Source organism: Pongo abelii, chromosome 12 (genome assembly GCF_028885655.2).
Source record: "Pongo abelii isolate AG06213 chromosome 12, NHGRI_mPonAbe1-v2.0_pri, whole genome shotgun sequence".
NCBI lineage: Eukaryota > Metazoa > Chordata > Mammalia > Primates > Hominidae > Pongo > Pongo abelii.
The window spans coordinates 24431933-24457963 of NC_071997.2; the positions used below are offsets into that span (position 1 = coordinate 24431933).

The 26031-nt window shown below is 40.5% G+C and overlaps 1 protein-coding gene across 1 annotated transcript in view; it reads right to left on the reverse strand.

Moving 5' to 3' along the window:
- Positions 1–1890: 1890 nt before the first annotated feature.
- Positions 1891–26031, reverse strand: part of LOC100938099 (ankyrin repeat domain-containing protein 36A-like) — a 206073-nt gene continuing 181932 nt past the window's right edge. The window contains exons 100-101 of the transcript XR_008522045.1: positions 13046–13141; positions 1891–2140 (exon numbers count right to left, since the gene is read on the reverse strand). The gene's annotated coding sequence lies outside the window, so the exon portion shown is untranslated. The remainder of the gene's footprint in view (positions 2141–13045; positions 13142–26031) is intronic.

Below are 26031 nucleotides of genomic sequence, written 5' to 3' on the forward strand. Positions count from 1 at the left end.
CCCAAGGTAATTTATAGATTCAATGCCATCCCCATCAAGCTACCAATGACTTTCTTCACAGAATTGGGAAAAACTACTTTAAAGTTCACATGGAACCAAAAAAGAGCCCACATTGCCAAGTCAATCCTAAGCCAAAAGAACAAAGCTGGAGGCATCATGCTACCTGACTTCAAACTATACTACAAGGCTACAGTAACCAAAACAGTATGGTACTGGTACCAAAACAGAGATAAATTGGAAATCTAACAGAAGCATTTAGAACTACATATCAAACCCAAGTCACTTTTAGATATTTGAGAATGTGTACAAATCATATGGGTCTATTTTCCCCACAAGTATGCTTTTGCAGTACTGGTTAGGAGTATTCTTTTGTGAGATGCCATTTTTCTTAACCAACCACCGTTTAGATTCTTAGTTCTCTTAACTTTTAGGTTAACAACTCAGTACATCTTCCAAGTGTCCTCGTATACTTTTTCTGGTTTGACTATTAGTTTAGGTGGTGCCTATGGCCCATTTAAACCCTGAGACTCTGAGACTCTGAGACTCTGATGTGTATCCATCTGGTTAGAGTATGTATGAGTAAAGCCAAGGTCAGTCAGTGACTTCACCTCACTACCTTTTCCAAAATTTCTAGTTCTAACATTGGCTAGCAATTTTGAATGCTTGTCAGACAAATACCTCAGAGTCCTTGCCCTGCTCATGCAGTCATTATTAATAGTGAAAATTACATTGTGTTGCCTTATTTAATGATGTTAACTGAGTAAGCATTTATAGAGCACCTATTCTGGGAAAGATTAAAAATATACAAAGTGATGATAAATGGTCTCTGTCTTAAGAAGCTTAAGAGGAAATATAACATATTAACAAGTTGCCATGAATTAAGGCATCATATAATAATACAATAAGAGAGTATAAACTATTTTAATAAACGTGTTCTACAAAATGGAGCATTTGGATCCTGAAGGGGGGCTAGAATTTAATAGTATGAGTTGAGAGAAAACGCATTCCAGTCAGAGGTACCAGCAGAAAAAGTAGCTCTGAGATAGGCATTGGAATTATCAAATATATTTTTCTTCAGATTTTATGAAAGTATGCTTATCCATGAATGCTGAAGTGCTTACCTATGTCAACATTTTGTTAAAGAGTTACGCAAGCTCTCAGAAAATATAGCTAGGGAATTTTTAGTTTATATTCTTTGATTTTACCATGGATCTGAATTTCTGTTACTTAATTGTTTAAATAGTTACTTTAATTTTTGTGTTAAAGATAACACATTATAAAATATCTAATTTACTTATCACCTTCAGGAAAATCAAATAAGCATTTGTGAAGTGTCAACTATTTTCTCTGCAATGGTGCTTTTCAAACTACCCAGAGTGAAAGACTTTTATTTTTTTGTAAAATGTAAAATATTGTGGCAATGTCAGATTGTTATAAAAAGTTTTCAAATCTGTACTTCCAGGTACTTCAAAATTAGTTTGCAGATGAGTACCAGTGGTCTTAGTACAATTTGAGTAGCTACAGTAAGTAAGGAGTTGATACAAAAGAAATACAGCATATTGTCACCATCATTGGTATAAGAATGTTGTGGGGAGGACTAGGTTTACCTATGTAACCAGTGGAAAATGCAGCATATGGTACAATTACTAAAGATAAATACAGACATAAAGAAGAGCGATGATAAAAGCTGTTCTGGATCCCAGTTAAAATCTTTGGGGTTACTGCTTAACTCTCTGGACTCACAGCCCCTACCCACCATCCCCAATGTGCAGTTTCACTCATGCGAAAAAAGTTTCTATACCAGCAGCTGAGGATGCACTTACTCTATGTTCAGCCCACTCAAAATACAGTTCTGTAATCAGAATACAAAAACAACCACCAACAACAACATCAGCCCAACTTTCTTTACTGTGTTTCATTTAATGCTGAAATCATACAATGATTAGAACGTGAAATTTGTTTGAAAAAGCATATTCAATAAATTTTGTCTTTAAAACAGAGCTCTTGACCTATAAAGTATAAAAAGTAATTACAATGAAATATTCTTCAGTAAATCTGACACTTTGGGATTCCAGGCAAAAGGATCGCTCGGGTGCCAAGAGTTCAAGACCAGCCTGGTCAACATAGTGAGAGTCTATCTCTGAAAAAAAAAAGAACAGAAAACAAAAGTTAAACAAATCAATAAATCTGGTATAACTCACTGGCTTGCCCAGTTGTTACTCTCTTAGCCATGGCTATTCCTGATGACTAACTGGCAGTAAAAGCCAGGAAATTATGGAGGTCTACTGAGGAGTCCCCTCTCAAAGTGCCGTTTTCCCATTATTTACACTTAAGAAAAAATTAATGTGAGATTGGATTTTAAACGTCCCCATTAAAAACAGAAGAATGGAGGGAAAAATGTGGGCGGGGAGGGAGAGAGAGATCTGAATAAAACATTTACTTTAACATTTATCTTTTAAAATGACATGGAGTGCCAATTCTAAAATCACTTAACTTTTAGAACCACTGCAATCTAAACACTGTCATCAGAAACATGCCAAGTGTTGGTTCACTGTGGTAGGTCTCCCATCTTACTTATACTTTCACTGTATTAAACTTGACCCTTGCATGGGTTTACCCTCCAGCCTGTGGGCCTTCACTAACTAGGAGCCTATCTATCTGCATGTTTTGCTCTCCACTTTCTTTGCCATTCACTGGCCCCTTCTTTAGTGTTTGGTCTTCAGGTCGCCACTTTCCCTTTTAGCTAATTCCATTACTCTGATTTTCTCTGTTCCTTTAGCTACCTTATCCTAGAACAACTCTCCCAGGGATGAAAATGGGGACTTGAGAATTGAGAAATAAAAGGGAAGATGTTACAACAACTTTCCTATCTTATTTTTTGGCAAATTCATTCTTTCCCTGTCTCTATCTCTCTCACACACACACACAGAAATTTACAGGGTAAGAGAGATTAGGAAGATAAATTTGGTGGTAGAGTCAAGAAGAGGTTGAAGAGGTGCTAATATTAAAAGAGATATTTGAATAAAATATTTTTAGAAATCATAGGTATTATGATATTCTATTGTAAAATGGTATTGGTTAAAATTATCTTTGTATGGGCAAACTGAGTCTCTGTCTCCGTCTGTGATCAAGTTATTCAGTTCACTAAACCTCAGCACCTCATCTGTGGAATGAGCACCATAGTAGCTCCTGTCATGAAGGTTAAATAATTTTGTAAGGGACAGATTACAAAGTATATATAAAGTATTTGTTTTTTTGTTATTAAAATACTTATAATGTCTGTAATATTTTTAAAGTAAAGAGGTATAATGATTTATACTTCTGTTTATTCTAGAAACTGATTCTTAGTTGAGCTCGGAGGTTTTTCAACTTTTCTTTCAAATATTGAGATAAATAACATTGATCTATCTATTTATCTATCTATCTATTTTGAGATAGGATCCTACTTTGTCACCCAGGCTGAAGCACAGTGGCCTTTGTCTTCCAGGCTCAGGTAGGATCCTCCTACCTCATCCTCCCAAATATCTGGGACTACCAGTGTGTGACACCACCCTCAGCTAATGTTTTTGATACTTTGTAGAGATGAGGTCTCACTATGCTGACAAAGCTGCTTTTGAACTCAAGCAGTCCTCGTGTCTTGGCCTCCCAAAATGCTGAGATCACAGGCATAAGCCACTGCGCCTGGCCTTTTATTTTATGTAGATCACCGTCCCTTACTGAGTATCACATAACTGTTATGATAAATCTTGAATAAGAGATTACATGTTTTGGCTAGGCACGGCGGCTCATGCCTGTAATCCCAGCACTTTTGGAGGCCAAGGTGGGCAGATCACCTGAGGTCAGGAATTCGAGACCAGCCTGGCCAAGATGGTGAAACCCCATTTCTACTCAAAATACAAAAAAAAAAAAAAAAAAAAAATAGCCAGGTATGGTGGCACATGCCTGTAGTCCCAGCTACTGGGGAGGCTGAGGCAGAATTGCTTGAACTCAGAAGGCAGAAGTTGCAGTGAGCTGAGACCATCCCACTTCACTCCAGCCTGGGCACATGAGTGAGAATCCATCTTAAAAAAAAAGATTACATATTTCATACAGTATTCCAAAACCAAAAACAACGTATGCTTTGCTTTTCATTACCATGAATCTATAAGTTATTGAGCTTTCAGTACTGCAAATTTTGTCACATATTAACAGTTTGACTTGAAAATATGTGTAATTTCTACTAAAAATAGAAAAGAAAGGCCTTGTCTTTAGAAGCTTCCAAGGAACATTATAACAGAAGTTATATTTTCCACAATTTGGGGTCAGTTAATCTTATATATTGCAATTGATTTAAATAAAATTTTAATTTTTGAACACTTTAATGTTTACAGGAACATTGTGAAAAAGTATAATATTCCTGGTAAGTACCCAAACTCTGCTTTCTCTATTACTAAAATTTTATATTAGTGTGCTGCATTCATTACAATTAAGGCATCAATATTGTTATATTATTATTATCTAAAGACCATACTTGTTCAGGATTCCTCAGTTTTTATTTAGTTTCCATTTTCTGTTCTAGTATACATCCTAGAATCTCATATTACATTTAGTCATTGTGAGAGAGACTCCAAGTCAGTAAGTGCTGAAACAGGGGATATTAAAAAAGAACCAACATAGATTACAAAAGGAAGACTCAAAGCTTCCAGAATGATCTTCTTTCTATCTAAAATCATTTTCTATCTTTCATCCTATCAGCACTCATAAATTACACAGACTCATAACCTGCCACAATTTACTGGCAGATTGTGAAGCGGGAGCAGGCATGTCACATAGTGAAAGCAGGAACAAGAGAGTGAGGGGGGAAGATACCACACACTTTTAAACAACCAGATCTTGCGAGAGCTCACCTGCTATCATGAGGAGAACCAAGGAGACAGTACTACACCATTCACGAGAAATCCACCCTCCTAATCCAGTCACCTCCCTCCAGACCCCACCTACAACACTGGGGATTACAGTTCAACATGAGATTTGGGTGGGGACACAGATCCAAACTACATCACAGGGGTTTCCCTATGTTGCTTAGGCTGGTCTCAAACTCCTGGCCTCAAGTGATCTTCCTGCCTCAACCTTTCAACGTGCTGGAATTAGAGGTATCAGCCACCATGCCCAGCCAGAAATTTCTTTCTTAAGGGGCTTTTCATCTCACTTGAAAGTTTAGTTTAGGCTCTCTGTTTGTCTGTTATTGGTGTATAAGAATGCTTGTGATTTTTGTACATTGATTTTGTATCCTGAGACTGCTGAAGTTGCTTATCAGCTCAAGGAGACTTTGGGCTGACACAATGGGGTTTTCTAGATATACAATCATGTCATCTGCAAACAGGGACAATTTGACTTCCTCTTTTCCTAATTGAATACCCATTATTTCCTTCTGCCTAATTGCCCTGGCCAGAACTTCCAACACTATGTTGAATAGGAGTGGTGAGAGAGGGCATCCCTCTCTTGTGCCAGTTTTCAAAGGGAATGCTTCCAGTTTTTGCCCATTCAGTATGATATTGGCTGTGCGTTTGTCATAGACAGCTCTTACTATTTTGAGATACGTCCCATCGATACCTAATTTATTGAGAGTTTTTAGCATAAAGGGCTGTTGGATTTTGTCAAAGTCCTTTTCTGCATCTATTGAGATAATCATGTGGTTTTTGTCTTTGGTTCTGTTTATATGCTGGATTACATTTTTTGATTTGCGTATATTGAACCGGCCTTGCATCCCAGGGATGAAGCCCACTTGATCACGGTGGATAAACTTTTTGATGTGCTGCTGGATTCAGTTTGCCAGTATTTTATTGAGGATTTTTGCATCAATGTTCATCAAGGATATTGGTCTAAAATTCTCTTTTTTGGTTGTGTCTCTGCCCGGCTTTGGTATCAGGATGATGCTGGCCTCATATAATGAGTTAGGGAAGATTCCCTCTTTTTCTATTGATTGGAATAGTTTCAGAAGGAATGGTACCAGTTCCTCCTTGTACCTCTGGTAGAATTCGGCTGTGAATCCATCTGGTCCTGGACTCTTTTTGGTTGCTAAGCTATTGATTATTGCCACAATTTCAGATCCTGTTATTGGTCTATTCAGAGATTCAACTTCTTCCTGGTTTAGTCTTGGGAGAGTGTATGTGTATGTGTCGAGGAATTTATCCATTTCTTCTAGATTTTCTAGTTTATTTGTGTAGAGGTGTTTATACTATTCTCTGATGGTAGTTTGTATTTCTGTGGGATCGGTGGTGATATCCCCTTTTTCATTTTTTATTGCATCTATTTGATTCTTCTCTCTTTTTTTTCTTTATTAGTCTTGCTAGCGGTCTATCAGTTTTGTTGATCCTTTCAATAAGCCAGCTCCTGGAATCATTAATTTTTTGAAGGGTTTTTTGTGTCTCTATTTCCTTCAGTTCTGCTCTGATTTTAGTTATTTCTTGCCTTCTGCTAGCTTTTGAATGTGTTTGCTCTTGCTTTTCTAGTTCTTTTAATTGTGATGTTAGGGTGTCAATTTTGGATCTTTCCTGCTTTCTCTTGTGGGCATTTAGTGCTATAAGTTTCCCTCTACACACTGCTTTGAATGTGTCCCAGAGAGTCTGGTATGTTGTGTCTTTGTTCTCGTTGGTTTCAAAGAACATCTTTATTTCTGCCTTCATTTCTTTATGTACCCAGTAGTCATTCAGGAGTAGGTTGTTTAGTTTCCATGTAGTAGAGTGGTTTTGAGTGAGTTTCTTAATCCTGAGTTCTAGTTTGATTGCACTGTGGTCTGAGAGACAGTTTGTATTAATTTCTGTTCTTTTACACTTGCTGAGGAGAGCTTTACTTCCAACTATGTGGTCAATTTTGGAATAGGTGTGATGCGGTGCTGAAAAACATGTATATTCTGTTGATTTGGGGTGGAGAGTTCTGTAGATGTCTATTAGGTCCGCTTGGTGCAGAGCTGAGTTCAATTCCTGGGTATCCTTGTTAACTTTCTGTCTCGTTGATCTGTCTAATGTTGACAGTGGGGTGTTAAAGTCTCCCATTATTATTGTGTGGGAGTCTAAGTCTCTTTGTAGGTCACTCAGGACTTGCTTTATGAATCTGGGTGCTCCTGTATTGGGTGCATAAATATTTAGGATAGTTAGATCTTCGTGTTGAATTGATGCCTTTACCATTATGTAATGGCCTTCTTTGTCTCTTTTGATCATTGTCGGTTTAAAGTCTGTTTTATCAGAGACTAGGATTGCAACCCCTGCCTTTTTTTGTTTTGCATTTGCTTGGTAGATCTTCCTCCATCCTTTTATTTTGAGCCTATATGTGTCTCTGCATGTGAGATGGGTTTCCTGAATACAGCAAACTGATGGGTCTTGACTCTTTATCCAATTTGCCAGTCTGTGTCTTTAAATTGGAGCATTTAGTCCATTTACATTTAAAATTAATATTGTTATATGTGAATTTGATCCTGTCAAACAGAGAGCCAAATCATGAGAGAACTCCCATTCAAAATTACTTCAAAGAGAATAAAATACCTAGGAATCCAACTTACAAGGGACGTGAAGGACCTCTTCAAGGAGAACTACAAATCACTGCTCAATGAAATAAAAGAGGATACAAACAAATGGGGGAACATTCCATGCTCATGGGTAGGAGGAGTCAATATCGTGAAAATGGCCATACTGCCCAAGGTAATTTATAGATTCAATGCCATCCCCATCAAGCTACCAATGACTTTCTTCACAGAATTGGAAAAAACTACTTTAAAGTTCATATGGAACCAAAAAACAGCCCGCATCACCGAGTCAATCCTAAGACAAAAAAACAAAGCTGGAGGCATCACACTACCTGACTTCAAACTATGCTACAAGGCTACAGTAACCAAAACAGCATGGTACTGGTACCAAAACAGAGATATAGATTAATGGAACAGAACAGAGCCCTCAGAAATAATGCCGCATATCTACAACTATCTGATCTTTGACAAGCCTGAGAAAAACAAGCAATGGGGAAAGGATTCCCTATTTAATAAATGGTGCTGGGACAACTGGCTAGCCATATGTAGAAAGCTGAAACTGGGTCCCTTCCTTGCACCTTATACAAAAATTAATTCAAGATGGATTAAAGACTTAAACGTTAGACCTAAAACCATAAAAACCCTAGAAGAAAACCTAGGCATTACCATTCAGGACATAGGCATGGGCAAGGACTTCATGTCTAAAACACAAAAAGCAATGGCAACAAAAGCCAAAATTGACAAATGGGATCTAATTAAACTAAAGAGCTTCTGCACAGCAAAAGAAACTACCATCAGATTGTACCAGCAACCTACAAAATGGGAGAAAATTTTCACAACCTACTCATCTGACAAAGGGCTAATATCCAGAATCTACAAAGAACTCAAACAAATTTACAAGAAAAAAAACAAACAACCCCATCAAGAAGTGGGAGAAGGACATGAACAGACACTTATCAAAAGAAGATATTTATGCAGCCAAAAAACACATGAAAAAATGCTCATCATCACTGGCCATCAGAGAAATGCAAATCAAAACCACAATGAGATACCATCTGACACCTGTTAGAATGGCAATCATTCAAAAGTCAGGAAACAACAGGTGCTGGAGAGGATGTGGAGAAATAGGAACACTTTTACACTGTTGGTGGGACTGTAAACTAGTTCAACCACTGTGGAAGTCAGTGTGGCGATTCCTCAGGGATCTAGAACTGGAAATACCATTTGACCCAGCCATCCCATTACTGGGTATATACCCAAAGGACTATAAATTATGCTGCTATAAAGACACATGCACACATATGTTTATTGTGGCACTATTCACAATAGCAAAGACTTGGAACCAATCCAAATGTCCAACAATGACAGACTGGATTAAGAAAATGTGGCAGTAACTAACCTGCATGTTGTGCACATGTACCATAGAGCCTAAAGTATACTACTACTACTACTACTTCTACTACTAATAATAATAACGAAAAGAAAAAAAAAAAGAAAATGTGGCACATATACACCATGGAATACTATGCAGCCATAAAAAATGATGAGTTCATGTCCTTTGTAGAGACATGGATGAAATTGGAAGTCATCATTCTCAGTAAACTATTGCAAGGACAAAAAACCAAACACCGCATGTTCTCACTCATAGGTGGGAATTGAACAATGAGAACACACGGACACAGGAAGGGGAACATCACACTCTGGGGACTGTTGTGGGTAGGGGGAGGGGTGAGGGATAGCATTAGGAGATATAGCAAATGCTAAATGATGAGTTAGTGGGTGCAGCACACCAGCATGGCTCAGGTATACATATATAACTAACCTGCACATTGTGCACATGTACCCTAAAACTTAAAGTATAATAATAATAATAACAAGAAATTTAAGTTTAGAGATCTCCCAACTTACAAAGGGTTTGTGTTCCAGAATTTTGTTTCTAAGTCAGGTAGGCTCACTTTCCTACAGAAAATGAGAAGAAGCCAGTCCCAAAGCAAGCAATAAAAGCCTGTTGCCTCACAAGTGAACTATGATGTTGCTAAATCCATCAGGAGTAGTTTTACTTTTGCTCTTTGTTGAATGGGCTACTGTGGGCCTGTGGGGGCACCTCACCACCATTTGTCTTATTTCTTTGAAGCAGGTCATGCTGTCATGTGTGGCCAAAGGGAATTAGTGATGATAATGGAGCTTTCTCTGCCTCTCTCCCTCTTGACTGCCAAGGTCCAGGGAAGTTCACATCTACAGTGGTCACGGGCTGGCCAAGCAGATCCCCACCAGTTGCTGGATAATGCCTGTGAACTACTGGCTAGCATCTATTCTGAAAACCTAGCTTCTCATTTGCTTGTTTATTCACCAGCATCTCACATAATTTTCTTATGACCATCTGGCACCTGATATAGATCCCAAAAGAGTTTAAGAGGATTTACCCTTTAGGCAAAAAATACTGGCAGTGTTTATAATCCCCTCAAAAAGAGAGAGGGAGAAAAAAAGAAAGAAGAAATGTTTTTAAAGGAAGAGATAGCACCATGTAGCTATAAATAACTTCCTATATTGGACTGAAAATAAATTTTTCTTTTTTCTTTGTTTTGGCTCATTTTGTAAGCTAATGAACTGGAAGAAAAGAACTAGTTTTAACTAAACTCTAAAAGATTTCAGAATTTGAAAACTTAGAGTTATGAATAGATTTGATTCATTTATCCCCAAAACTATCAAAAGTATATAAAATATTAATAGTCCATTTTCCACCAAAACCATTGAGCTATAGAATTCCAGATATTGAAATTCTAAGGAAATGTTCTGTTTTAGAATCAAATCATGTACTAGGCTGAAATTAAACCAAATACCATTACTGAGTATTGTTATTAGGATAAACATTTTTCCATACTTTGGTGAGATTGGAAATACTCTTGTGGAAGTGTTTTCATCTCTCACCCAGAAAAAGTAAATAATGACCTTCTTCCTTCTTCCACTTAATGTAAAATCCTACATTTACATATATTGTGTCATCCCTTGTTTTGTGATTATTTGCTTACAGATTTTCTCTAGGTGCTCTCTAAGCAGAGAGAACAGGGTACTGGTTAAGATTGTAGATCTAGGGAATCACTGATCTAGGTCCTATTCCAAATTTGATTCCTCACCTGCTAAGCTTGCCAGTGCAATTTATTTAAATTCTCAGAAGGTTAAATGTTTCATCTAAATAGGGATAATAATAAACACCTATCTCATAGAGTTGTTTGAGATTAAATGAGATAATACATGTAAAATTATGTGCCTGGAATACAGCAAGATTGTGGTTGTTGTTGTTGTTGATGATGATGATGATGATGATGATAATATTTTTCTATCCCCAGTGCACAACTGCTTGAATGTATTAGATAATCAATACATGTTTCTTGAACTGAGATCAATTTCCCCATATTGTCTGACTGATGAAGCCCTACATTTTCTTCTGGAGGAGATGACATTTGAGCAAGATCTTAAAGAAAATCAGATGCCTTCACCTGACCACTGCTTGGTGATCCCATGGCCCTTTGTACATCTCTCCATTAGGTCTCATCTCACCAGCCCATAATTATTGTATGTGCTGCCTTCTGAAGCTTGCAGCTGGCTACATCAGGTAGAATAAAATCATCCTTTCATAAAATAGTGACCTCCTTTTTTATTTGCATTTCCAAAGCCAAGCACATGATAGGTAGACAATAAATGCTTGCTCCGGGGCTACGCTAAAGGCATCTATAACCACTAAGCCCAAAGAGTGTGGTGTCCCTTCAAAAGGAAGGAGCCAGTGTTTATATCACTTTTTCTCAACCTTCAAGGCTCCATTCAAAGCCCACCTCCGGCATGAGGCACTATCCAGTCCAATCCACAGTGATCACTCCCTTTCTGAGTCCTTCTAGGAAATCAGACACAGTCATTTGAGGTGTGTGTTAGTGATCTTTCCTCAGATGCCCTGTGAGCTCTTTTGCACAGTACCAAGGCATGTAATAGGCAGGAAACGTATTTAATTGCTTGGCTTAGTTCTAGTTTTCAATGTGTACTTCTCCAGAATTATCCAATTAACCCTAACTTGAGAAGATAGGCAAACTGGATTTGCACACACTGGAGTCAATTCCTGATACCCCCGGGGGTGTGAATGAACAGAAGTCTTCTTGCTGGCTTCTGTATAACAGTATCTCTCTTTGGCCAGCACCCAATTTTTGGCACCATTATGAGCACACAAAAACAGCATTTTACACAAATCAAAAAATAGCTCCCAACCATGTCTTTGTGGCATTGTTAAACAACAGTAAATTGTACTTTGAGTTCTATTTCCTCTAATTAAATGAAATGAGAAGTGGGCTCAAGTCCCCCAGAAAGAGACTGGAGGGAACCACAATCTTTCCTGTGATTAGATACACCACTAAGGAAATCTGACCCTGAGCAACTGAAAGCTGCCTATTCTCATTAAGAAGAGCTACAGACTGACCCTTTTCAAAGACTAGTAACTGGACACTTATTTCTTTCACAAATTATCTTCTTTTCCCTTTTTCATACCAGGAATTCTCAGGGATTATAATCCTCACCAATATAACAAGCCTCCAAAGTCATATTTTTTAACTTTTTGAAATGCCCTTCCACCTAACTACCCATTTGACACCTGCAGCCATCCTCTAGAGAGGCAGACAAGATCGATCGTCTCACTTTACAGAAGTGCAAAGACTAGCTGGCCTAATGACACAGCCAATGAACAGATGAAGGAGGCCTACAACCACCCAGTCTTCCCTACTTCTCCTCACTCCTCCCCTCCGACCTCCTTACGTCACCAGTGACCAATGGATCACTGTGTGGCCGTTCAGCATCTTCCTATGCTGTGTCAGGCAAGAGAACTTCTGGAAAGAGAGCATCTCTTGTTTATTAAGGAGACTGGGTGTCCTTGTAGAAAGTCCTGCCATGCACAATCCCAGTCTTAACTGATGTGTTTCACCGTACTGAAGGCAAGCTGCCATCTAACACAGTTGAAGGGGAGCCAGTTGTGGTGATCTTTGTTCCTGCTGAAATATGGAAAGAAAATGAGGAGATGAGCTCATTTTCAAAGAAAATGAACATTCTTTCATATGAAAGAAATAGGAGCAAAGTGACAGGAGGGAAACAAAGCTTAGGGTTGGTGTGAGATACACAGACAGGGCGTTAGCCCCACAAACAGTGCTGCTGGGCCAAGTTAACTCCCTGTTTTTCCCTATATATGTGGTGTGGAAAAGCTATTTATAAAATGTGTTTAAATATTTAGGACCAAATAAATCAACATTGTTGGGAAACATTGACTCTGACCAGAACTCATTTCCTTGCCCTAGTCCAATGTGAATAACAAAATGAAGAATATCAGGATGATTCGAGACCAGGAATACTACAGATGTCCAACACTTCCACCTGGAATCCCCAAAGAGGCCTGCTGTTAGCCTCCACACTGGTTGGTGACCTGGCATGGCAGAAATGACAGAAATCTCAGAAGACTGGCCTCATGAATAATCTTCAGTATCAATGTCACAAAGCAAGCCTTCTAGAAATTACCTGACTCTGCAGTTCACTCTGCTGCTTCAGATGAAAATTTTCAGGTCTGTCTGCCACTGTAGTGAAGGACTGCTTTGGGTAGTGTCTGTGGAGAAACTTTTTAAAGGACATAGTTAAAATATTGTGCTACAAACCAATTCTTGAAAACCAATCGTTTTCTCCTACTTCTCTGTGACAGGGAAAGACGGCTGTGCTCTTGGCAAAGGTCATCTCTCTGTCATGATTCTGGATCTCCTTTTCTTCTCGTGATTATCTGTCACTCAGCTATCCCCACTCTCTTCCACAACTTTAACCTCAGCTTCTCTATTCTAGGGGACTCTTCTCACAGGCTCAAGGCTCTCCTACCCTCCATCATTCCTCCCTCTACCCCACACAGCCAGCGCGTGTCCAGCTAGTCTATCCTTCAGCCAAACTTCCTTCAAAAGAGGCCTTACCTCACTGTCCCTACCCGTCTCCTCTCTGACTCACTTCTTAACTCCATGACTGGGTTCTGGTTTCTTTCCCTTGCCTGTTGTGACTTCCTATGGACACAGCCAAAAACCATCACATAGTCCTGTTGTATGGCATCCCCTACATCTTGAAATGTCCTCTCCCTCAGTTCCTATATGTTACCACACACGCCTGCCTTGGCTTCTCCCTCTAGTTTTTCCTTCTCTGTCTTCTGTGGGCTTCTTATTGTCTGCTCACTCCTTCTTCAGTGTCCTCACATGGGCTTCCTTCCCTTCTCAGCTGATGCCATCACCTGGGGAATCACAGTTACTCAGCAGCACTGGGGCCTCTCTATCTCTATGCTGGTCATGCCTATGTGTGAGCTGCAGACCCAATGGAATTTCCATTTGTGCATCCCATGCCCAGCCCACCCTTCACCAGTCTCGAATGCAGCTGTTCAGCCCTACCCCAGTCCTCAGAAAAGTTCCTCCTCTCCCTGGATCCTCTTTTTCCTTCATGAGTGCCCAGTTGCCCAAGCCAAAAATATGGGAGTGATATAAACTCCCCACACATCCAGTCAGTCCCTCATCAACTCTATTGATTCTGTCTGTTAAATATATCTCAATCGTATTAACTTAAACATATGCATATATCTTCTTCATCACTGCATTTTTGTGGGCTGCACTTACCTTTCAGGTAACAACAACACTGGCCCCTCTTGCCCTTCTAGTTGGAAGTGCCAAAATGCTGAGAGCTAGCCATGACAAACCCACAGCCAGCATTACACTCAATGTGCAAAACTGGAAGGGCATTGAAATACAGGAAGAAAGAGTGGAATAGACGGGAAGTCAAACTGTCTCTGTTTACAGATGACATGATTCTATATCTAGAATACCCCACAGTCTTGGCCCCAAAGCTCTTCTGCTGATAAACTTTAGCAAAGTCTTAGCATACAAAATCAATGTGCAAAAATTACTAGCAGTCCTATACGTCAAGTCAAGCAGAGAGCCAAATGAAGAACACAATCCCATTCATAATTGCTACACACAGAAAAAATAAAATACCTAGGAATGCAGCTAATCAGGGAGGTGAAAGATCTCTAGGAGATCTCTAGAAGAATTACAAAACACTGCTCAAAGAAATCAGAGAAGGCACAAACAAATGGAAAAATATTTCATGCTCATGGATAGGAAGAATTAACATCATTAAAATGGCTATACTGCCCAAAGTAATTTACAGATGCAAGTTATCCCTATGAAATTACCAATGGTGTTCCTCACAGAACTAGAGCAAACTATTTCAAAATTCATATGGAACGAAAAAAAGAGCCCTAATAGCCAAGCAATCCTCAGCAAAAAGATTGAAGCTGGAGGCATCATGTTACCCAACTTCAAACTATACTACAGGGCTACAGTAACCAAAACAGCATGATACTGGTACAAAAACAGCTCATCGCTTTGAGCTATGTTTCTTCAATACCCAGATTTTTTAGAGTTTTTAATATGGAGAGGCATTGAATTTTATTGAAAGTCTTTTCTGCATATATTGAGATAATCACATGGTTTTTATCTTTAGTTTTGTTTATGTAATGAATCAGATTAATTGATATGTGTATGTGGAGGCAACCTCGCATCCTGGGGATGAAGCCTACTTCATCATGATGGATTAACGTTTTGATGTGCTGCTGGATTTGGTTTGCCAGTATTTTGTTGAGGATTTTTGCATTGATGTTCATCGAGGGTATTGGCCTGAAGTTTGTGGGGGTGTGTGTGTATGTGTGTGTGTGTGTGTGTGTGTGTGTGTGTGTGTGTCTGCCAGATTTTGGTATCAAGATGATGTTGGCCTCATAGAATGAGTTGGGGAGGAGTTCCTCCTCCTCAATATTTTCAAATGGTTCCTGTAAAAATGGTACCAGCTCTTCTTTGTACTTCTAGTAGAATATGGCTGGGAATCCATCATGTTCTGGGCTTTTTTTGATTGGTAGGTTATTTATTACTGATTCAACTTCGGAGCTTGTTATTGGTCTGTTCAGCAAATCAATTTCTTCCTGGCTCAGTTGTGGGAGGGTGTATTTGTCCAGGAATTTCTCCATCTCTTTGAAGTTTTCTAGTTTGTATGCATAGAAGTGTTTGCAGTAGTCTCTGATGGTTGTTTCTATTTCTGTGGGGTCACTGGTAACATTTCTAATTGTGTTTATTTCAATCATCCTCTGTATTAGTCTGCTGGCAGACTTTCTTATTAATATTTTCAAGACACCTACCCTGAATTCATAGATCTGTTGAATTTTTTTTTCATGTCTCGGTTTCTTTCAGTTCAGCTTGGATTTTCAGTTATTTCTTGTCTTCCTCTAGCTTTGGGGTTTTGTCTTGCTTCTCTAGTTCTTTCAGTTGTGATGTTAGGTTATTAATTTGAGTTCTTCCTAACTTTTTGATGTGGGATTTAGTGCTATAAATTTCCCTCCTAACATTGCCTTAGCTATGTCCAGAGGCTCTAGTATGTTGTAACTTTGTTCTCATTATTTTCAAAGAACTTCTTGATTTCTGCCTTAATTTCATTATTTATTAAAAAGCCATTCAGGAGCATGTTGATTGATTTCCATGTAATTGCGATTTTCAGCAATTTTCTTAGTCTTCTATTTTTATTGCACTGTGATCTCAGTGTGTGTTTGGTATGATTTCAGTTGTTTTGCATTTGCTGAGGATTGCTTTATGTCCAATTATGTGGTTGATTTTAGAGTGTGTGGCATATGATGATGTGAGGAATGCATATTCTGTTGTTTTTGAGTGCAGAGTTCTGTAAAGGTCTATCAGATCCATTTGATCCAATGTTGAGTTCAGGTCCTGAATATCTTTGTTCATTTTTTTGCCTCAATGATCTGTCTAATACTGTCACTGGAGTGTGGAAGTCTCCCACTATTACTGTGAAACATACTTTGTAGGTCTCTAAGAACTTTACTTATGAATCTGGGTGCTCCTGTGTTGGACGAATATATATGTAGGATAGTTAGGTCTTCTTGCTAAATTGAAGCCTTTGCCATTATGTAATATCCTTCTTTGTCTTTTCTATTCTATTTTAAGTGCCAGGATACATGTACAGGATGTGCAGGTTTGTTACATAGTTAAACGTGTGCCATGGTGGTTTGCTGCACCCATCAACCTATCACCTAGGTATTAAGGCCCACATGCATTAGCTGTTTATCTCGATGCTCTCCTTCCCCCCACCTTCCCAACAGGCTCCAGTGTGTGTTCTTCCCCTCCCTGTGTCCATGTGTTCTCATTGTTCGGTTCCCACTTATGAGAACATGTGGTGTTTGGTTTCCTGTTCCTGTGTTAATTAGCTGAAGTTTATGGCTTCCAGCTTCATCCATGTCCCTGCAAAAGACATGATCTCATTCCTTTTTATGGCTGCATAGTATTCCATGGTGTATATGTATCACATTTTCTTTATCCAATCTATCATTGATGGAAATTTGGGTTGATTCCATGTCTTTGCTATTGTGAGGAGTGCTGCAATAAACATAAGTGTGCATGTATCTTTAAAACAGAATGATTTATATTTCTTTGGATATAAACCTAGTAATGGGATTGCTGGGTCAAATGGTATTTCTGCTTCTAGATCCTTCAGGAATTGCCACACTGTCTTCTGCAATGGTTGAACTAGTTTACGTTCCCACCAACAGTATAAAAGTGTTCCTGTTTCTCCACAGCCTCTCTAGCATCTGTTGTTTCTTGACTTTTTAATAATTGCCATTCTGACTGGCATGAGATGGTATCTCATTGTGGTTTTGATTTGCATTTCTCTAATAAACACTGATGTTGAGCTTTGTTTTGTTTTCATATGTTTGTTGGATGCATAAATGTCTTCTTTTCAGAATCTCTGTTCGTGGCCTTTGCCCACATTTTGATGGGGTTGTTATTTTCTTGTAAATTTGTTTAAGTTCCTTGTAGATTCTGGATATTAGACCTTGTCAGATTGGTAGATTGCAAAAATATTCTCCCATTCTGTAGGTTGCTTGTTCACTCTGATGATAGTTTCTTTCCCTGTGCAGAAGTGCTTAAGTTTAATTAGATCCCATTTGTCAAGTTTTGCTTTTGTTGCAATTGCTATTGATGATTTCATCATAAAATCTTTGCCCATGCCTATGTCCTGAATGGAACTTCCTAGATTTTCTTCTAGAGTTTTTTATGGTTCGGGGTTTTACATTTAAGTTTTTAATCCATCTTGAGTTAATTTTTGCATAAGGTGTAAGGATGATGTCCAGTTTCAGTTTTCTGCATATGGCTAGTCAGTTTTCCCAGCACCATTTAAATAGGGAATCCTGGCCAAGTGCAGTGGCTCACGTCTATAATCTCAGCACTTTGGGAGGCTGATGTGGGTGGATCTTGAGGTCAAGAGACCAAGATCATCCTGGCCAACATGGTGAAACCCCGTCTCTACTAAAAATACAAAAATTAGCTGGGCGTGGTGGCTCGAACCTGTAGTCCCAGCTACTCGGGAGGCTGAGGCAGGAGAATCGCTTGAGTCCAGGAGGCAGAGGTTGCAGTGAGCTGAGATCATGTCACTGCACTCCAGCCTGGTGACAGAGTGGGACTTTGTCTCAAAATAAATAAATAGATAAATAAATAAATAAATAAATAGGTATTCCTTCCCCCATTGCTTGTTTTTGCCAGGTTTGTCAAAGATCAGATGGTTGTAGCTGTGTAGTCTTGTTTCTGAGATCTCGATTCTGTTCCATTGGTCTGTGTGTCTGCTTTGGTATCAGTACCATGCTGTTTTGATTAGTGTGGCCTTGTAGTATAGTTTGAAGTCGTATAGCATGATGCCTCCAGCTTTGTTCTTTTTGCTTAGGATTGTCTTGATTATTCAGTCTCTTTTTTGGTTGCATATGAAATTTAAAGTAGTTTTTTTAAATTCTGTGAGTAATGTCAATGGTAGTTTGATGTGAGTAGCACTGAATCTATAAATTACTTTGGGCAGTATGGCCATTTTCATGAGATCGATTCTTCCCACACATGAGCATGGAATATTTTTCCATTTGTTTGTGTCCTCTCTTATTTCCTTGAGCAGTAGCTTGTAGTTCTCCTTGAAGAGGTTCTTCACATCCATCGTTAGCTGTATTCCTAGGTATTTTATTCTCTTTGTAACAATTGTGAATGGGAGTTCATTCATGATTTGGCTCTCTTGTCTGTTGTTGGTGTATAGGAATTGAAGAATATTGTCTATTGCTGGTGTATAAGAATGCTTGTGATTTTTGCACATTGATTTTGTATCCTCAGACTTTGCTGAACTTGCTTATCAGCTTAAGGAGTTTTTGGGCTGTGATGATGTGGTTTTCTAGATATAGAATCACATTTTCTGCAAACAGAGACAATTTGATTTTATCTCTTGCTATTTGAATACGTTTTATTTCTTTGTTTTTTTTTTTTTTTTTTTTGAAGGGTTTTTCATGTCTCTGTCTCCTTCAGTTCCACTTTGATTTTAGTCATTTTTTTTCTCTTCTGCTAGCTTTTGGATTTGCTTGCTCTTGCTTCTCTAGTTCTTTTAGTTGTGATGTTAGGGTGTCAACTTGAGATATTTCTAGCTTTATGATGCGGGCATTTAGTGCTATAAATTTACCTCTTAACACTGCTTTAGTTGCCTCCCAGAGATTCTGGTACATTGTCTCTTTGTTCTCATTGGTTTCAAAGAACTTCTTGATTTCTGCCTTAATTTTATTATTTACCCAGAAGTCACTCAGGAGCAGGTTGTTCAATTTCCATGTAGTTGTGTGGTTTTCAGTGAGTTTCTTAATCTTGAGTTCTAATTTGATTGCACTGTGGTCTGAAAGATTGTTATGATTTCAGTTATTTTGCATTTGCTGAGGAGTGCTTTAATTCTAATTTTGTGATCAATTTTAGAGTGTCATATGTCACCGAGAATAACATATAGTCTGTTGTTTTGTGTTGGAGAGTTCTGTAGCTATCTATGAGATTCACTTGACCCAGAGCTGTGTTCAAGTCCTTTCTTGTTAATTTTCTGTCTAGATGATCCAATATTGACAATGGGTGTTAATGTCTCCCACTATTGTTCTGTGGAAGCCTGAGTCTCTTTGTAGGTCTCCAAGAACTTGTTTTATGAATCTGGGTGCTCCTGTATTGGGTGCATACATATTTAAGATAGTTAGCTCTTCTTGTTGAATTGATTCCTTTATCATTGTGTGATACTCTTCTTTGTCTTTTTTTATCTTTGTTGATTCAAAGTCTGTTTTGTCAGAAACTAGGATTGCAACCCCTGCTTTTTTCTGCTTTCCCTTTGCTTGGTAAATTTTCCTCCATCCCTTTGAGCCTATGTGTGTCTTTGCACATGAGATAGGAACTCTGAATACAGCACACCTGAATCTTGACTCTTTATTATCCAATTTGCTGGTCTGTGTCTTTTAATTGGTACATTTAGCCCATTGACACTTAAGGTTAATATTGTTATGTGTGAATTTGATCCTGTCACCATGATGCCAGCTGGTTATTTTGCTCACTAGCTGATGCAGTTTCTTCATAGTTTCATTGGTCTTTGTACTTCAGTACATTTTTGCAGTGGCTGGTACCAGTTTTTCCTTTCTATCTTTAGGGCTTCCTTCAGGAGGTCTTGCAAGGCAGGCCTGGTGGTGATAAATTCCCTCAGCATTTGCTTGTCTGAAAAGGATTTCTCCTTCACTTATGAAGGTTAGTTTGCCCAGATATGAAATTCTAGGCTAGAAATCCTTTTCTCTAAGAATGTTGACTATTGGACCCAACTGTCTTCTGGTTTGTAGAGTTTCTGCTGAGAGGCCCACTGTTACTCTCACGGGCTGCCCCTTGTAGAAGACCTGCCCTTTGTCTCTGGCTGTCTTTAACATTTTTTCCTTCATTTTGATCTTGGAGAATCTGATGACTATGTGTCTTGAGGGTTGATCTTCTTGTGGAGTATCTTACTGGGGTTCTCTGGATTTCCTGAATTTAAATGTTGGCCTGTCTTGCTAGGTTGGGGAAGTCCTCCTGGATGATATCTTGAAGTGTGTTTTCCCAACGTGACTCCATTCTCCTTGTCTCTTTCAGGTAGTCCAATCAGTCATAGGTTTGGTCTTTTACATAGTTCCACAGTTCTTTGAGGTTTTATTCATTCCTTTTCATTCTTTTTTCTTTAATCTTGTCTGCCTGCCTTATTTTGGCAAGATAGTCTTCAAACTCTGATATTCTTTTTTCTGCTTGATCAATTCAGCTGTAGATACTTGTGTTTGCATCACAAAGTTCCCCTTATGTGCTTTACAGCTGGCTCCGGTCATTTATGTTCCTCTCTAAACTGGTTATTCTAGTTAGCATCTTCTGTAACCTTTGAACATGGTTCTTAGCTTCTTTGCTGACAGAAGTCGGGTTCAGACAAATTTCACAGAGCTAAAGGAGCATGTTCTAACCCAATGCATTGATTTCTCCACCTCCCTTTCAGGGATGCCAGTGATTTGTAGGATTGGCCTCTGTATATAACCCCATACTTATTGGACGTTTTATTCTTTCCATTTTATTCTTTCTTATTTTTCTCTGTCTTATTTTAGAGAACCAATCTTTAAGTTCTGGGATTCGTTCCAATGTGTTGGGTTAGAACGTGCTCCTTTAGCTCAGTGAAGTTTGCTATTACCCACCTTCTGAAGCCTACTTCTGTCAATTCATCCATCTCAACCTCCACCCAGCACTGTGCCCTTGCTGTAGAGGTGTTGTGATCATTTGGAGTAAACAAGCCACTCTGGCCTTTTGAGTTGTGAGGGGTTTTTCATTCCTTTCTCATCTTCACGAGTTTGTCTCGTTTTGATCTTTGAGGCTGCTGACCTTTAGATGAGGTTTTCGTGGGGACTTTTTGGTTGATGTTGTTGTCACTTTCTGTTTTTCTTTCGACAGTCAGGTACCTCTTCTGTAGGGCTGCTGCAGTTTGCTGGGATTCACTTCAAGACCTATTTATCTGGGTCCGTCCCACAGCTGAAGATGTCACCAGAGAGTGCTGGAGAACAGCAAAGATGGGATCCCACTCCTTCCTCTGGGATTTCTGTCCTTGAGGGTCACCCACCTGATGCCAGTAGAAATGCTCTTGTATAAGGTGTCTGGTGACCCACTGGGGTGTCTCACCCATTTGGGGGGCACAGGATCCAGGACTTGCTTAATGAAGCACTTTGGTTGTCCCTTTGTGAAGGGGGTATGCTGTGCTGGGGGAAATCCCACTCACCTGGGCTGCCTGGATTCCTCAGAGTGAGCAGGGGGAAAGAATAAGTCTTCCAGTTTGTGGAGACAACAGCCAGTCACCCCTCCTGCTAGGGACTCAGACCTAGAGAGATCAGAGTTCTCTCCCTCATTCCCTGGCTTGAGTTGCTGGAGTTCCTGCAGGGAGGCCCCACCCAGTGAGGAGGGATGGGTCAGGGTCAGCCTAAAGAGGCAGTCTGGCCATGATCTGCCACAGCCAGTATGCTGCGCTGTGGGGAATACCTCTTGGGACCAAGCCGTCCAGTCTCCCTGGCATCAGCAAAGGAAAAACAGCAGCCTGGATCTGTAGAAATGGCTGCCGCCCTCCCTCCCCAGGAGTTCAGTGTCTTAGGCAGCTAGCAGCCACAGTGATGGCTGCTGTCCCTTCTTGGGGAGCTCAGGTTCCTCAGGCAGCAGGCAGCTGCAGTGATGATGACTGCCCCTCTCTTGGGAAGCTCAGTTGTCTTAGGCAGCCAGCAACCACAGTGATGACTTCTCCGCCTCCCCCAAGGAACTCGGAGGGTTTAGGCAGCAGGCAGCCACAGTGATGATGACCACCCCTCCCCAACTTCGGAACTCGGTAGTTTTAGGCAGACTCCAGCTGAGTGGCTGTTGAGAATCTGCATGGCTCTCTGCTTGGCACCCAAGGCCCTGGTGGTGTGGTCTCATGAGTGGGATCTTCTGCTCTGTGGATTGCAAAGATCCATGGAAAAAGCAGTTTCCCAGGCTGGGTAGCATGCTCACTCACTGCCTCCCTTGGCTGGCAGAGGGTGAGGGCTCCCCTTGCCCCGTGTGGCTCCCACGTGGGCCAATCCACCAGCCCATCTTTCCTTGTTCTCTATGGGTCATGCCAACCACCTAGTCAGTCTTGATAATAGAACCTGGATATGTCAGTTGCTGGTGCAGGATTTGCACACTGTTTTAGTTCTTCTCAGTGGGCACCTCGAACTGCAGCTGCTTCTAGTTGGCTATCTTGCCCCTGCCCCCTTGTCTTTTTGAAAAATTCTTGTTCATTTGAAATGTTTTGTCTGGAATTAGGATTGCAACCTCTGCTTTTTTTCTGTTTTCTATTTGTCTGGTAGATTTTCCTCTATCCTTTTATTTTGAGACGATGAGTGTCATTATGTGTGAGATGGGTCTCTTGAAGATGACATACCATTGGGTCTCACTTTTTTTTTTAATCTAGCTTGCCACTCTTTGCCTTTTAAGTGGGGCATTTGCCCATTTACATTCAAGGTTAGTATTGATTTGTGTAGATTTGACCTTGTCATTGTGCTGTTGGCTGGTTATTATGTTGGCTTGTTTGTGTGGTTGTTTTATAGTGTCACTGGTCTGTGTGTTTAAGTGCATTTTTGTATTAGTGAGTAGTGGTCTTTCCTTTCTATATTTAATCCTCCTTTCTAAAATCTCTTGTAAGGCAGATGTGGTGGTAATGAATTACCTCAGAATTTGCTTGTCTGTAAATGATCTCATTTCTCCTTCACTTAGGAAGCTTAGTTTAGCTGGATATGAAATACTTGGTTGGAGATTTTCTTTCATAATGTTAAATATAGTCCCCAAATCCCTTCTGGCTTGTAGGATTTCAGCTGAGAGATCTGCTGTTAGCCTAATGGGGTTCCCTTTGTATATGGACTGCCCTTTCTCTCTGGCTGCCTTTAACATTCTTTCCCTCATTTTAACCTTGGAAAACCTGATGTTTATGTGTCTTGAGGATGGTTTTGTGTAGAATCTTGTAGGAGTTCTTTGTATTTCCTGAATTTGACTGTTGGCCTTTCTAGCAAGGTTAGGGAAGCTTTCATAGATGATATCCTGAAAGATGTTTTCCAAGTTGTTTGATTTCTCCACCTCCTCTTCAGAGATGCCAGTGATTTGTAGAATTGGCCTCTTTATATAATCCCATACTCCTTGAAGGTTTTGTTCATTCTTTTTTATTCTTGTCCATCTTATTTTAGAGAACCAGTCTTCAAGTTCTGAGATTCATTCCTCAGATTGGTTTTTTCTGCTGTTAATACTTGTGATTGCATTGTGAAATTCTTGTATTGTGTTATTCGGCGCTTTCAGATCGGTTAGGTTCTTTTTTATTATACCAGCTACTTTGTCCTTCAGCTCCTGTAACACTTTATTGTTATTCTTATTTTCCTTGGATTGGGTTTAGCCATTCTCCTGAGTCATGATGATTTTTTTCCTATCCATATTCTGAATTATATTTATGTAATTCCAGACAGTTCATCCAGGTTAAGAACTCTTGTTGGAGAACTGGTGTGGTTGTTTGAAGGACATATGACACAGAGGCCATTTGAGTTACTGGTGGTCTTGCATTGGTTTCTTCTCATTTCCACCTATGGGTTTTCCTTTAATTGCTGCATAGATTGAGTACAGTCAGTAGACTTATTTTCAGATGTTTTCACCAGGCTGAGGCTTTGTGCAGGGTCTTTATTTGAAGCTGACTTCTCATTTCTGGTTTCAGAGGGGAGTGTATTAGTAAGGTATTTTTGGTGCTGAAGCTTTGGGATGTGATCCAGTAGGTGGCACTTGGGCTTACTGGTCAGTTGGTAGACTCTTGCTTGGTCATGTGGCTCCCCTATATTTCCTCACAGTTGCAGCCATGTTCCCTCTCAATGATCTGAAAATGTGCTTCTCTCCTCCTTGAGTGCTGGCTGTAGATCATGGCTTGGCACTCCTAGGCTGCCCACTGCAGCTCTGGGGCAATCTCAGTGTTTATATTTCTTCCCTAACTTTGAGGCAGAAGAGGAAGGGACATTAGTAGCAGTTGTAGCCAAGGGTCTTTTGTTGTCTCCTCAGGGTTCCACTCCCGGAGAATACAGGTCAGCAACTGTTTATTGCAATCAGCAATCAGGATGGCAAATTCGTGCTGTGGGGGCCAATCCAGGGGTTCCCTGTCTGTTATGAGCAGTGGGGAGTGTGTAGAACCCATGGGAGATGGGCTTGGGTCAATTAAATCTTGTTGAAGGTGTAGATAAGGGTGTTAGCTCCTTCGTCAGTCTGAGGGTAGCAAGGACAGTTCCACTGCAGAAGCAGTGGCAGAGAGGCTTTCAGTTGCCCCTGAAGGCTCAGTCCAGGGAGAGTGGCTGAGTTGCTACTGGCTCAACAGCTCTGGTAGGGGGGTTAGGTAGAGGTCCAGGCCTGCAAGACTTGCCTAGTGAGAAGATATAGGAATGGGAACCCAGGTAACAGTCTGGCCACTTTTCCATAGGGCTGCTGCAGTATGCCCAGGGCCCACTCCCGTCTCTAGTAGCCTCAGATTTTCCAGTACCTGGAGTTGTCATCAGTGAAGGCTGTGAAACAGCAAAGATGGCAGCCTACCACTCCCTTTGGAAGTTTTGCCCTAGGGAGGTATCAATGAACTTGTTGCTGGCCCAAACACACCTGTAGGAGGTGGCTGGAGACCCCAGTTAGGAGGTTTTGCACAGTGAGGAGGAATGACATTGGGAAAGTACTTAAAAAGCAGTCTGGCCACATTTTTATAGAGCAGCTGTGCTATGCTGAGGGTCCACATCAGCCCCTGGTCTCCTTGGACACTCCAAAGACTGAAGGTTGAAGTGGCTAAGTTGCAAAAACAGCAAAGATGGTGGCCTGCCTCTCCATCAGGGAGCTGCAGCCCAGAAAAAATTGAAATCACTGTCAGCAGGAGAACACCAGTGGGGGTGGTTGGAGGTCCCAGTTGGAAATTCGCAAACAGTGAGGAGGAATGAATCAGGGACCTGCTTAAAGAAGGAGTCTGGCTATGCTTTTGTACAGCAGCTGTGCTGTGCTGGGGGGCTATAGCCGCGCTAAGTCAGCTGGGACTCCTTAAAGCCCAAAGGCTGGAATGGCTAAGTTGCCAAAACATCAAATATGGCGGCCCACCCCTCCCTCGGGGCACTCCATCTCAGGGAGAATCCAAATCTCTGTCAGCCTGAGAATACCAGAGTGGGTAGCTAGAGGTCCTGGCTGGGAGGTCCTGCCCAATGAGGAGGAATGGGATTGGGGACCTTCTTAAAGCAGTAGTCTGGCCATATTTTGGTAGAGTAGCACTGTGCTGTGCTGGTGGATCCCTCTGCCCCTGGTCCGCTGAGACTCTCCAAATCCCAAAGGCTGGAGCAACTAAGTTGCCCAAACAGCAAAGATGGTGGCCTGCCCCTTCTCTCAGGAGCTCCGTCTCAGGGAGGCTCCACACTGTTGCTGGTGGCTGGCTGGAATTCCAAGCCAGTGGCTCTTATCCTGTGAGGTGCTGTGGAAGTGGGGCCTGCAGGCTGTTGCTGCTCAGCTCCCTGAATTCAGCCTCTTCCCTAGGGATATGTATGAGGGTCTAACCTC